This window comes from Euprymna scolopes, chromosome 4, assembly GCF_053919585.1.
Source record: "Euprymna scolopes isolate OS-2025 chromosome 4, ASM5391958v1, whole genome shotgun sequence".
NCBI classification, from domain to species: domain Eukaryota; kingdom Metazoa; phylum Mollusca; class Cephalopoda; order Sepiida; family Sepiolidae; genus Euprymna; species Euprymna scolopes.
In genome coordinates, this window is record NC_136485.1 from 20,776,361 (window position 1) to 20,790,562 (window position 14,202).

At 43.1% G+C, this 14,202-nt stretch overlaps 1 pseudogene; it reads left to right on the forward strand.

Annotated features, from left to right (window-relative positions):
- The first annotated feature begins 2,170 nt into the window (after positions 1-2,170).
- LOC145275089 (U2 spliceosomal RNA) lies at positions 2,171-2,306 on the forward strand (annotated as a pseudogene).
- Positions 2,307-14,202: the final 11,896 nt, after the last annotated feature.

Genomic DNA, 14,202 nt, shown 5'->3' on the forward strand with positions numbered 1-14,202 from the left:
ATCACGGGGGCCAAGATAAACCGCAACAAGTAGGTAGGACTGCGGTTGGGCGCATGGAGTGGCAACGCAAACCTCCCTGCGCCCTTCAGCTTGACATATGGCCCGGTCCGGATCCTCGGCGTGTGGTTCGGACCGCGTCTCCAGCTTGACAAGAATTGGTTGGAGGTACGGTCAAAAGTGGAGGCTGCAGTCAATTCGTGGCTTCCTAGGAAACTTTCCTTAAAGCGTAGAGCTGAGGCGTGCGCCACTTACGTCTTTCCTCTCATCCTTTACCGACTGGCCGTACTTCCCCTGCCTGCACAACACCTAAAAGCTCTTGTCGAACTCTTGTCTCGCTCCTTTGGGACAGAGGAAGACACTGGGTGAGCAGACAGGTCTGTATTCAACGTCCGTGTGAGGAAGGCTTGGGAATGCCGGACTTGAAGTGTCATTGAGATGCTGAGAGGCTGGCCTTCCTGAGCCACTATATGCAGGATGACCAACCGTGGCACCCCGTGGTTACTGCCGCCTTCCTCGACCTCGTTCTCGACCCTTCCATCGAGAGCCGTCGCAAGCCATGGGGAGAATCTGCTTACATGAAAGAGTGCCGAGCCGCGCTAAAACGACTACCAAGGTCCAGTGACCTTGTGACTGCTACCCGTAGGGAACTCCACAGGGATCTAGTGAAGGGGGCCGCTGACGACCCGCTATGCGCGCGTTTGGGGTGGCAGCAGAGTGAGATCCGCTCCGCGTGGACCTGGGCGCCAGGTTCGAGTCATCTGAACAATTCGGAGTTCTCTCTGATCTGGTGATTGGCCCGAAATGCACTTCCACTCAACAACATACAATGCAGTTCCGGGTTTTTGGAGTCGCCTGATTGTCGCCGTTGTGAGACAACGGCCGTAGAAACTACGAGTCACGTTTTCTTCGATTTCCGCGAACTCCGCCAGTAATGGTCGTATGTCAGCGGAGTGACGGCTCGCATCGATCCTGAGCATCCTCGCCCAATTAATGTATCCAATGTTGTGGACAACGTGAGGCCGCTGTCGGACCGGGAAAGACAAATGGTCTACATTACGATCCTGGCCGTGGCGAGAATGGTGATTTGGACGTCGCGTCTGCAAGGTTGCCGGGGGATGTTGTCTTTTTCTGATCAAGATCTGATCGCTTTCTTTAAACACCAACTACGGGTGAAGATCAGATGTGATAGAAGAAGGCTGCATCGCGCGGCATTTGACAGAAGATGGATACATGTGGCAAGTCTGTGTGTACGAAGAGGAGCCAAATTTGAATACGTGTTCCCCGCCTAGGTGTGGAACGCGCAGCTCTGTAAGTAAAATTAAACAAGTAGCCTCTCAGCTAGCTGAGTGTGTGTTCCATCCCTCCCCGATTAGGAAGCCTCTAAGATCCCCATCCTCTCTTACCTGGAATTTTTGTATTCGCCCCTTCCTCTAAATTTTACCCATCTTGGAGAAAAAGAAATACAATCTAACCTCCATCCCTTACCCACAAAAATGTTCTTTTCTCCATTCACCCCCATCTAAAGGGCATCCCCACCTAGAGACTGACCAGCAGAAGCGAGGTTCCTTTTACAAACCTAGTGGGACGGGCAGTCTATCAACTAGACGGGGTTGGGAGGGTCCTACTAATCACCTTTTGTTTTTCCTCCCCCACCCTCGACACAAATGAATTATTGTACCATTTTATTGTTATCTTTTTATTTTTTACACGTCAATAAAAAATGTTTTAAAAATTGGGAGTGACTAGGACGTCCCCCAATATGAAAGGGTGACTGCGGTATTATGGTGAAAGAAGATACTAGCTGGGAGAAACTTTTGACTTTGTTTAGTTCTGGAGTGACAAGGATTACCAACGACCCCCAAAATCCCCCCTTTTGAGTTGGCCATGTGCCTAAGCTTTTTGTTCATCGTTGATTTTGACTGTATTTTTTTACACGAATAAAAGATTTAATATCTCAAATGTAGTATCTATCCGGCAGATACTGCAAGCAAAGACCATATGTGGGGGAAACCCCACATATAAGATTTTGGTCAATGTAGGGGCAACCCTTCATACCACTTGTCACTATCAAGCTCCCCTACTCCCCGGGGAGTTGGTCCCCGTTTCCCATTATCTCCTTACATAAAAATCAGCCTTGTGCCTAATTTGCTCCGTTGGGAAGCAAATAAATACCATTTCTTGGCCTTTTGGCCAATATCAAAGTGTAGTATATGTTCTTACTACATGCTGTACTTATGTTTGTAACTTTGTGATATAAAGTGGGAGTCACTTTTCTGTATTACTTTAATGTAAAATGATCACCCGCTTTACAACCAGTTAGTCTCAAAGCTATTCAAGTCATTCTCCAGATCATTCAAGTTGTTTTTGAAGGATTCCAGTTATTTTTTAAGCATTCAAGTTACTCTTAAGGTCATTCAATTCATCCTTAAGTTCATTAAAGTCATTCTAAGTCATTTACTTTTTATTTATTTAAGTAATTTCAGCCCATTTTCGGTCATTTTAATTTATCTTTAAGAATTTCATGTCAATCTTACATTCACACATTCATTCATTAAAGGGGAGGTGGGGAAAATGGGTTGCATTTAGAAAAAGCAATTCTAAAAAGAGTAGAGTCGTAGCAAGCCAACTGAACGACTGGGCTGGTCAAGCGCTCCCGATTTGGGAGCCCTCAGGGCCTGGTGTTATGATGTTAACTAGCCTGTGTTAATGGAGCGTCTGTGACTTTACTGGTCTCGTCTTACATCGTGTCACTGCTATAGTCAGTCACCTCAATTTAGACAGTAACTGTTATGAAGTTATGACATTAATAAATAGTTTGTTATTGTTATAAACCGGAGTTCTGTTTGTTTGCTTGTTTCTTTTTTTTATACACCGGGGTTCTGTTTGTTTGGTTATTGGTTTCCGCAAGCCGCAAGGACCAGCGGAGTTATTGATGTACCCGGAGACAACCTACACAGGGAAGGAGACGATTGGATCGAGAGGCAAAGCGCTACACCATGAAAACACAGGCCAACTTGTGACGGGACAATGTACGAGTGAAAGAACACCTGTCATATCGGGTGGAATCAGACGAGGTTGAGGACACCCGGTGTGGTTGGTGCAATATCGGTCTCGTTATAGATATATATGTAGATAGATATGTATAGACGGAAAGTAACATAATAAGTGTTAAATATACACTTAGGGAGTGAAATGTCAAAAAGTTATAAATAGAGAGATACAGATAGGAAGATAGCGACATAGAGATAAAGAGATAGTAAGATATAGATTGAGAAATAGTGAGATATAAATTGATTGATAGAGATATTAAAATAGCTAATGTGATATATATATATATATATATATATATATATATATATATATATATATATATGTAGATAGATAGATAGTGAGGTTGATATATCATAGTATTTGGATAGATATATTAGGAGTAAAGTACCCACGGAGGCAAAGTTGATACAATTAAGATGTATTAAAAAAACAAAATAAACAAAACGGGATTTCATTATGTCATATCGCAAAACTTTTAACGTAAAGTATATATCAATGTTCTTGTACGCAATAATATATATATATATATATATATATATATATATATATATACTCATTTAGATTATATATGTACCTCATATCTATATATAATATATGTATACCATATATGTATATATATATATATATATATATATACGTACATATATGTGTGTATGTGTGTATCATCTGATTAGTATATCTATGGATGTTAGGCTTCAACAGTATCCTAATTATTATCGTACATATTAGAAACACACAGTTGCGAATGTAAAAATAATACGTAATACTAATTTATATCGACTCGTATAACCATGCGACACTGGCGTTTAATAATTGAACACTTCCTCACGAGCCAACCATTATCTATCCACGTGCAGCGCTCCTGTGTGTATCCTTCACGGATTTCTGCCGGCACTGGGTATTCTGACACTCGATTGTGTAGCCTTTCAGTAGGTGGTCATCAGACCACTTCCACGATGCGGTCTACGTTCGGTTTTGATAGTCAAAGGTGGCGGTGAAATCCGGTTCATTAATAGAAATGATTGCGCATTTCATATTTGTTCCTGTCGCCCAGTCACACCGGTCCTGTAGGCTCAACAACGACACCTCCTAGAGTTTTTATGGCGTCGATCCTTAGAAGTAAGTCAAACCCCAGCGTTTTGCCACGCACCACCAACGCATCGTTCCAGCAGACGCACCTTCATCAGTGGATACAGAGACCGTTCCAACACCGCACCACGCCTGGGATATTCCACCAATCGTATTGACACTCACGTTCGTTTTTCTCCAAGACCGGCACCGGTCTACATGTAGAATATTCCTACAGCATTCGGTATCAATAAGCGCCAAACATCGCGCCCCCGAACATGAATGCTTATCACCGGGAGCGTTGTGTTCGCGTCTTGGTGGGGAAGGAGACTGGCGCTTATGCGTCTTCCCCTTCCTCGTTTCCCGAGCAGTTCCAAGCCCAGTGTCCACTCTCACCGCACCGGTAACACCGTGCTCCGCGTTTTCGACAGTCCCTTGCAAGATGGCCTTTAACGTTGCATTTGAAACAGGTCACACTAGCAGGAATATTTTGGGCCCTGTTGTTGGGTGAGCGTGTGTCGGCAACCACGTCCTGATTCCTTTCACCAGTCGTCGTCAAAATGTTCGCTCTAGATATTAGCTCCCCCATGGTCATGGCTTTGATGTTCGGCACCTGTTGAAGAGCAATTGAGATGGCGTCAGGGAACCCAATAACGAAAGTCAATTTTGTGAGTCTCTCTAAGCTATCTCCTGTGAATCCAGCCAATCCAACCAAATGTCTGATTTTGTTTGCCTAAATAGCCACACATTCGCCAGCCCATCTAACCATAATTATTTTTCTGTATGCTGCAAATGCGTCGTCTGTAATTGTTTCCTTTAATCCGGCCTCAATCTGGTCTATCTTCTCTTGATCGTCTTCCTCCATTTTCATGTAAGAGGGCAGTGCATCACCTTCCAGATATAAAGGCAGCAGAGTCGCTAGATAATCCACCTGCTGAAGTTGTGCGACAAGTTTCACTTTTTTCAGCCACGCTACAATGTCTCCCTCGCCAGAGAACGGCTTGATAATATCACTGATAATACGCACCTTGCCCATAGTCGGGCCGAAATAGCTTGAAGTAAAATGTAGTAGGCAAAAAAAAAAAACAACCAGGAACACAGATAGGAAGTAGTCAGTATCGCCCACTTCTAGAAGAGAGGGGATCTCTTGGCTGTAATAGCCGTAGGGAAAAAAGGAGCAGAACAAAACAAACAAACTACTGGCGGTAGACTTTACTTCGATTGAAACATAATCAAAATTCGAATTAGAATGTGTTTAATTAGTGATTTAGTTAATAAATTCAAAAATTACAAAAATTAAATTAAACACAACATCAAGAAGACACAGAATCCATTGAAAAAAAAAACGTTTTCCGCGGAATAAATATTTCTAGATGACATGGATCTATCTCTTTTAATGCGAGAAGCTATGGATGATAGCTTCAAGGCATTAAACATGACAAAAGACTATTTCTCACCGAAAAGAAAGTCACATTTAATTTTTTCATACACGGAACTGCGTATAAAGCCGAGACCATTTAGGATTGTCTTATAAGGACTAACACAAGGATAAATGTATTAAAAATTCTGGCTAATTGTTTCTGATAAATTGTTAATATTCATGGTTCTGAAATGCTGCCAGGGGTTTTAAATCGTTTACAACAGTGATAATTCAGAATGAAATACGCATGACTTTAAGTCAATTCGGAGTAGAACTAAAGCGCAACGATAAAACTAAAAAATGACCAGAAAAATGAACAAGTATCATGATATTCACAAATGCTACAGAAAACTTGTACATTAATAGAGATTATTATATCAATACGGCATTGCAGACAGGTCGTACAGACTTTTTTCTGAATGCCAATGTATCTACTTATTAAATCTAAACTTTACAACAAATTATGTGCATATGCATTATAGACAGCCGCATTAATACGAAACAGCTCTTTTAACAAAAGAGTATCGAAACCACATACACAACTGATTGCGGTAAAAAAGCAAGCCAAAACAGAATGCATATATTTGTTCAACTTGCTTCGCATTTAGAAGTGAGAAAAACGAATAAAATTTTAAATATAAACGAGATAATTTTTAAGGCTATGAAGTGAAATACCAACATATTAAGTACTTTTAAGGACAAAAAAAATAAAAAGAATCCGATATGGAAACTCCATAGTCATGGTTTATTTCAAAGACGAAACCTCATTATTTGAAGGGGAGGGATACAGATTTTCCCAAATTAATAAATCACGTGACGTGAAGATGATGACTACTATTAGACTGATGATGATGTAAAAATCGAATATTCCCCTAAAATATGTAGAAGGTCCGATCTTTTGTGATCGTCAATTTTTAAGATTAAATCGACTCTTACTGATTCAAGGATAATGTGCTAAAACGTTCTAACGATGCATAATTCAAAATATTGAAAGCAATAGGAAAAAGAACTGAAAATAATACATATTCAGTAGTGCTTCCCTCAAAGGAAAAACACATGTATTTTTTTCTTAATGGATCTCTACAAAAAAGACCTCAGCGAAAGGCGTTGACCAGTAAAAGGAAACATTTGTTTCCGAAAGATTTTCTCAGATTAATGGAATAGAATATTTTTCAGCGTTTCCCCAAAAAGCCACGATTAGAATTTTATTGCAAATCTTATCACAATATAGTATAGCATCCATCAAATAGACGTAGATGCTTATTTAACGCCGCGAGAAATTGTTGTTGATATTCTGCCTTCAGTACAATCTTTAATGAAAAAAAATTGTGTGTGGAGGCTAAACAATCACTGCACGGTTTGAGACAAGCGCGCGAATTTGCTATCAAGTATATCATGATTTCTTTATGAGACAACTACTCAACCAATATCCAATGGTCCGCTGTCTGTATAGATACAATAAATTACTGATTTAAGTCTTATGGGCCGATGATATTTTACTAGTGTCTATTATAACACAATGTTGAAAATTTATAAAAGTGGCAAGAGTATTCTATTTTAGTGGTCCCTAACAAATGCCAAAATTGGTTTCACTTAACCCCTTTACGTTGACCTTCACAAATAAGGCTGCTGAAATCAATGTAACAGATAATTAAGATCTTTCTTTTAGCGATGCATATAATTCTTTTTTTTTAAATATAGCATGACGTTCGTCTTTTCAGATACTTATTACGACAAATGAAATAGAAACGAAACTGATGGAAGAAAGTTTTGTGAAATTAGAAGCTAATATACTAATAGTTGCTCCAATTTTCTCCAATGAAAATGTTGCAAATGTGTAAGGAATGTCCTATAAAATTACTGCGCCCTCTGTAGATGTATAAGGAAAATCCTTTAAAAGTACTGCGCCCTCTGTAGATGTATAATGTTGCAGCAACGTAAAGCAATCCAATAACAAGTAAATACCGGTTCTGCACGGAATCCAACTAGCAAGGTACCTGGACGGAATCGAACGGTTACTCAGAACGGACCCAACAATCGGTTACTCAGAACGGTCCCAACAACGGTAAGATATGCTTACACCCACACGGCACGAGAAGCAACAGCAACACGATTCCCGACCAAGCCAAACATCGCTCTCCTAACGTCTTTCAATAACCCGCTTTTATGGCCCTTGCAGGCCGGCTAAATTTGCATATTGCGAGAATTCATGTGGCTTTGCGAGATATCATCCTTTACAAAAGACGGCGGCCGCCATCTTGATCTTTCTTTCAATATTTTCGGTCGGCGACGCCGAGGCGGCCTAGAGGTAAGTCTTTCCTTTTCGTCCGTCTCTCTTACGCACCCACACAACACACAAACACGCGGGCGCTTGTCTCCTGGATGCACATTACACTCCCCCCTAATATGATGATCACATATGGAGCATTATGGAGGTGGCCTTTTAGTGCGTGTGTTCTGCAGAAGAGGTACATTCACTGTTTCAGATTCGGGCTCTGGATCTGGTTCCGCCTCATCAGACGAAGTATCGCTATCAGTCTCTGGAGGGGGCTCACTGAATCCGTGTATCGGCAGCTCATCACTGGACGCTTCACTTCTTTCTTCTGTAGTTGTGTGACGCGCCTCGGTAGCTGGCGAAGATCTCGCACATTTCGTGGGGTACCATCGACCAAAACAGACTGCTGGCTAATACCTCCAGATATTTGTCCTCGCTTAAACTTGTCGGTGCACCGATTTCCTGGGGGCCGCACCCACACTGGATCTCCCACTTCATATATGTTACATGTTCCCTTGTCGGCTGGCTGCGTAGTGTTGATTCCCTTCACTCCGACTCGGTATGTGTAAATAGCATTCGCAGGTGCGGTTGAAGGAGACGTCCCGTCCTTTGGCGTAATGTTATCCCAATATGTGGCTTCCGTAATAGTACATCGCTTCCTGGCAGCAATTCTCTTGATGCTGCGATGGCTTCTTTCAGCAATGCTATTTCCTGACGGCACATGTTCACATCGCAACCCTAGTCGGACGCCCCAGTCATCTAACAACTGCCGGACTTGCTGGCTAGAAAACGCTGCATCATTGTCAGTCAGGGGCTCTTCCGGCGCACCTCGCTCAGAAAAAAATGGATGATAGGTGGCAAACAACATTTGCCGAATCCTGTCTGGTCATCTGCCGCCACACCGCAAATATCGTAGGCCCGCAATCAATGAGAATTAGAAACGGCTTGCCACTGTAATGGGTAATATCCATGGCCAGACGCTGCCACACACCATCAACTTCCAATCGACCCTTCTGCCATCGCTCTGGTGCAGGATCAATAGACTGGCAAGCCTCACAATTTCTGATGATCTGTCTGACATCCATCTTGGTCACTGCTGGGTATACGCGCCTCATTAATAAAGGGTCCTCTTGATACCCGGATGTCCGCTCTGTGCATGATTTTTTTTGTATTTGACATGGGTCGATTGCAACTGCACAAGATCGAGCAATAATCTCCATTCCCATCTTCGCGGCTTTATACCATTTGTGAGGTACTCGGGTCAGTTGGTCAGCACGATTACAATGTGATGGCACCAGAGTGACGCTCAGTGATAGCCCATACACAGATACCAGGTTTTTTAGCGTGTCTAGCCTTCTCCGTATTAACATTTCGCTTGCTTCCTTGGTACGGATTCGTGCCCGTCCTGAAAGTGTGTCAGACACCTAGTGGTAGACACACAGAGAATCTGTGTACAAGGTCAACTTCTTAGACTTCCATTGCAGTGCCAGGTTTATCTCCTTTACAACGGCGTCCAGCTCTGCCAGGTTGATATGCTGAGAATCTGTTACGGGCCGCAGCCAACATGCATCTTCGAACACGTTTCCTCCTTGCTCCAACGATACTCCCAACGCCAAAGAACTGGCATCAACCAACACACCTACGTTCTCTCCGTTAACACACCACCTCCCACAGGCAGGGCTTTTCTTGTTCACTCTCTCCAGTGTCTCTTTAATCATCAGAGTTAGTAGAACATCATCGGATATGTCATCCCAACCCGTGGTTGTTTAATTTTCTCTGCGTTTAATTACACCAACAGCTGCGCGGAGCTAGCTACAGGCAGGTAAGTGACCAACAAGTTTTCCACACCAAGAAAAAACGGTCCGCCTTGTAACGATGTTGGGGATGCTTGGAATTTCACTGCCACGCCTTCATTGTAGGGTGCCATCTTCTTCATAAACATCCAATCCCAATACACATGCTCCTTCCCTCAAACGTTCGGGATTCTTGAATTCCAGACCAAACTGAGCCAACTTTACTTTGACACATGACGTAGACTGTACATCTTCATTGACGTATACTTCATCAATGTAAGCTGATGTTGAGTCCCTCATGGGCTTTTCTTGGGATTATACTGTTTTTACAATAGTCTTCATGATCTGTGGTGCCACATTTAGGCCAAAGGCTAGGCGTGTAAGGCAGTACCTCCGCCTCTGGAACCGAACTGTATGGAACGGCCACGACGTCTCATCAACTCGCACCTGTAAATAGGCTTTTCGCAAATCCAATATCGAGACATTAGTGCCTATCTGACACCATCCCCTCAACTTGCTGGCGCATACGTCAGCATCGGCAGTGTAGGCTTCAATATGCTTGTTAAGCTCCCTATAATCCAGCACCGGCCGTACTTTCGACTTGTTATGCTGGACTACTGCGATCAAGGGTATTAGACCCGTGGGAGGCCCAAGCTTGTCCTCAGGGTAGGGGATTAACCAGCCATCTTGGATCCACGCCTTTAGTTCCCTTTCGTATTCTGCTCGGGCCTCACTGGGTATAGGGTACTCTGCAACCTAATTCTTTAGTTTAGTCGGCGCCCTTTCCTCGGTCCACTTCCAAGATGCAATCCAGGCCCTCTTGCGAGAGTCGTAGTCCACTGTAAAATCCGGCCGATCGATGTGGAGTGCTGCACACACTGGGGCCTCCAAGAATCGCACTTTTCCATCCCGGTGAATTGCGACTCCCCCCAGCACTTTGATGGCATCGTATCCGAGCAACAGGTCAAACCCCAGGAGATTTCCTTGGGTCAGGAGCACATTGATCTTAGTGGCTGCACCGGTGTCCGTGTAGATCTCGACAGTTCCAGCTCCACAGCATGTCTGGGTCTCGCCTCCTATCGTGGTGACTTTGTCAAACTTGGACACAGCCTGGCGCTCACTATAGTATGCGAACAGCCTGAGTCGAGAAGTGCTGAGCAGGGTATCCTGTTTACGTAGACGGTCATCACTGTTTGCGCCTTGTTCAAATTTTGCTCGGGGAGAAGGCCTGCGCTGACGTCCTCTCCCCTGATACGTTTCCCGCACAGTTTGGGGATAGATGCCCCAAACCGCCACAATTAAAACAGCGCACACGCCCCCTGTTGGTGCAATTCCTTGCAAAATGTCCGCGTCGGCCGCAGCGAAAACATTTCCCATTGCTTGCAGGGTTCTCATTCGGAATCTCCCGAGCACCAATCTGGCCTGTCTGTGTAGCCATCACAACTGATTCCCCCAGGTCCTCCTCATCTTTGATGATGGCTCGAGCACGTTCCATCAAGTGTTCCATGGGCGTTGTTGAAACTCTGGTTTAGGCTCTCAGTAGCTGCTTCACCCGAGTGGGAAGGCCCGCCACAAACGCCTACGCGAGCGTCCGCTCCGACACTCCTCAACCGAATAGGACTGCGAGTTTCTTTAACTCCGCGAAGAAAACGTCCACGCTTTCCTCCGGTAGAGTTATCGGGAGGCAAATTTTTCATAGACCGTACACGGATCAATGGCGAATACCTTGTACAGCGCAGCTTTAATTGCGGTGACATCTCCCTTTCCGGCAGCACTGAGTTGCTGATACACACTCAAGGCACCTCCAGCCAATCTCAGCGGAATCATGGTGTGTACCCTTTTTACCTCACAAAGGTCGCACGTCAGCTCGACCCTTTCAACCCAGTCGACAATGAACGTGGACCCGTCAAACTCGGGTATGAGCTTTAAGTCGAATGTCGACTCGGTCATAGTCCTAGGGGGCAAATAGCCGAAATAGCTTGTAGCAAATGTGTAAGGAAAGCCCTATAAAATTACTGCGTCCTCTGTAGATGTATAAGGAAAATCCTTTAAAAGTACTGCGCCCTCTGTAGATTTATAATGTTGCAGCAACGTAAAGCAATTCAATAACCAGTAAACACCGGTTCTGCACGGAATCCAACTAGCATGGTACCTAGACGGAATCGAACGGTTACTCAGAACGGACCCAACAATCGGTTACTCAGAACGGTCCCAACAACGGTAAGATATGCTCACACCCACACGGCACGAGAAGCAACAGCAACACGATTCCCGACTAAGTCAATCATCACTTTCCCAACGTCTTTCAATCACCCGCTTTTATGGCCCTTGCAGGCCGGCTAAATTTGCATATTGCGAGAATTCATGTGACTTTGCGAGATATCATCCTTTACAAAAGACGGCGGCCGCCATCTTGATCTTTCTTTCTATATTTTCGGTCGGCGACGCCGAGGCGGCCTAGAGGTAAGTCTTTCCTTTTCGTCCGTCTCTCTTACGTACCCACACAACACACAAACACGCGGGCGCTTGTCTCCTGGATGCACATTACAGAAAAGTTTTCACATAGAGAAAAAAATCTGGAACAAAACAGAATACATCAATGTGAAAGGAGAACAAAATCAACAAATTTGGAAAAAACAACTCAACGTTAAGCTAACAGAACAAGAGATGCGGCAAGGTTGTTGAAATAATCACAAGCAGAAATTCGAGAAAGATGCAAAGCTGATTGGAAAAGGGAAGCAGTTAGAAGAGCAAATGAAACAAACGGGAATACAAAAAATACGTATAAGGGGTCAGTCGAAAGAAGCAAGAAAATTAAATGGAAACAAAAAGAAGACGTAAATTCGGTAAGTTGAGAGAAGCTCAAAACGAAAGAAAGAATCAGAAACAGAACGAGTTTCACGACTATCTGAAGGGCGTGAACGAGAGGCAGCAAGGAGGGAGAGAGGGAGAGAGGGAGAGAGGGAGAGAGGGAGAAAGAAGAGTGTTTTATAATGACCCAATGCATCTTGATAATGAATCATGACTTTCATACAACAAGATATAGGCAGGATTAGTAGAAAACGCTTGCTCTACAATAAAAATAACCCCCTCAGTACAGCTGACATAGGAAATACTTACAACGTTGTCCAGATGTTAAATCTAAAGAGGATACTCTGGTGTATGTTCTTCTTCTTGCAAGTCCGTGCTTGATAACTTTCAACAACTGTCTCAGTTACTGCAATATTTGCTCTTACGAAAAGATTCCTTTTCTAAAGCAAAATGCATGCAATTACATCAACTGTTTTGCAATGAATTGATTTAGTTACGAAAATGTGGTACATTGGTTGAATCTTTCTTTCTTTACAATCCGAGGCCAGGTTTCCACTAAATTGAGAGTCCGTTTCCACCTGAGGATTGAGCGGCAAAGTTTAATCAATCTTCGTCTTTGATAGTTTTGAAAGTGAACCAAATAGTCCGGGACATTTTTCGATAGCTGACTTAAACTTTACATGAGAACAACCTAATTTATCAACTGAAAAAAGAAAAACAATTAAGAGACTGAAAATGAAAACTTAAAAGAAGTTAAATTTTCCATACATGAATGTACGAAGGCCACAAGGAGAGAATGCACAAAGTTCCAATGCCAAACAACAACGTATGAGGTTGGAATATTTATGGAAAATAAACGGATATCAAACCGGGATATCTTCTTGTGTTTTCAAAATAATACATTGAAAATGAATCCTCGCTAACATAATTTAATATATCCATTATTGAACCGTATTGTTTACCATTTTTCCACATCTACATGAATGGTATCTAATGCGCGAAACGTCACCCTACAGCAGTTTCATTTGTTCCATTTAATCACTCGGCCTGGAACCTATTTTCTCCGGTACCCAAGGTTGATTCAACAATGGCTGGTTGATGCGTACTACAAGATTGAATCACAAAGTTTATAGTTCCTGAAACGCTAGCAACATCCCTGACAACTGGCAGTCTTGGCAACGTCAATGATTCAATAAGGAAAAGTGGGGATTCAGAACAGATTGGTCAGCGAGTGGTACTTCCGCCAAATTACTCAGGAGACCTTGGATACACGTTTGAGCGCCAAGCTTATGTTATGGCTTATGTTTGGCGAATGAGCCGAGCCGACCTCTTTATCACTGTCAAGGCAAATCCAAAGTGGACCGATCGGCCAGATATTGTTGGCAGTAGCTTTATACAGAAGCTATAAAAGCTAAAAACTGTATATAAAAAGGAGGATTTGGTAACTTCAGATCTTACAATATTGAATATCAAAATAGAGGGATGCCGCAGCCACACACCTGGCATACCCCAGAAGACAAAGTTAAATCAGAACAAAGGATCTTCATAGATATTCAGAGATCACTGACAAAGAGGAACATCCTGACCTTCACGCAAACATGATGGAAAATATTGTCTAGGAACCTTTTGGACAATTGAATCCAAAGTGCCCATGTATGATCGAAAACACATGTTTTAAAACGTATAATAAATAATTTATTCAATGTATCGAGTATTTATCCCAAATACAGGGGAAGGAAACCGGAAGATGGATGTCAGACTGGTACAAGTCTGATATTTAAAAA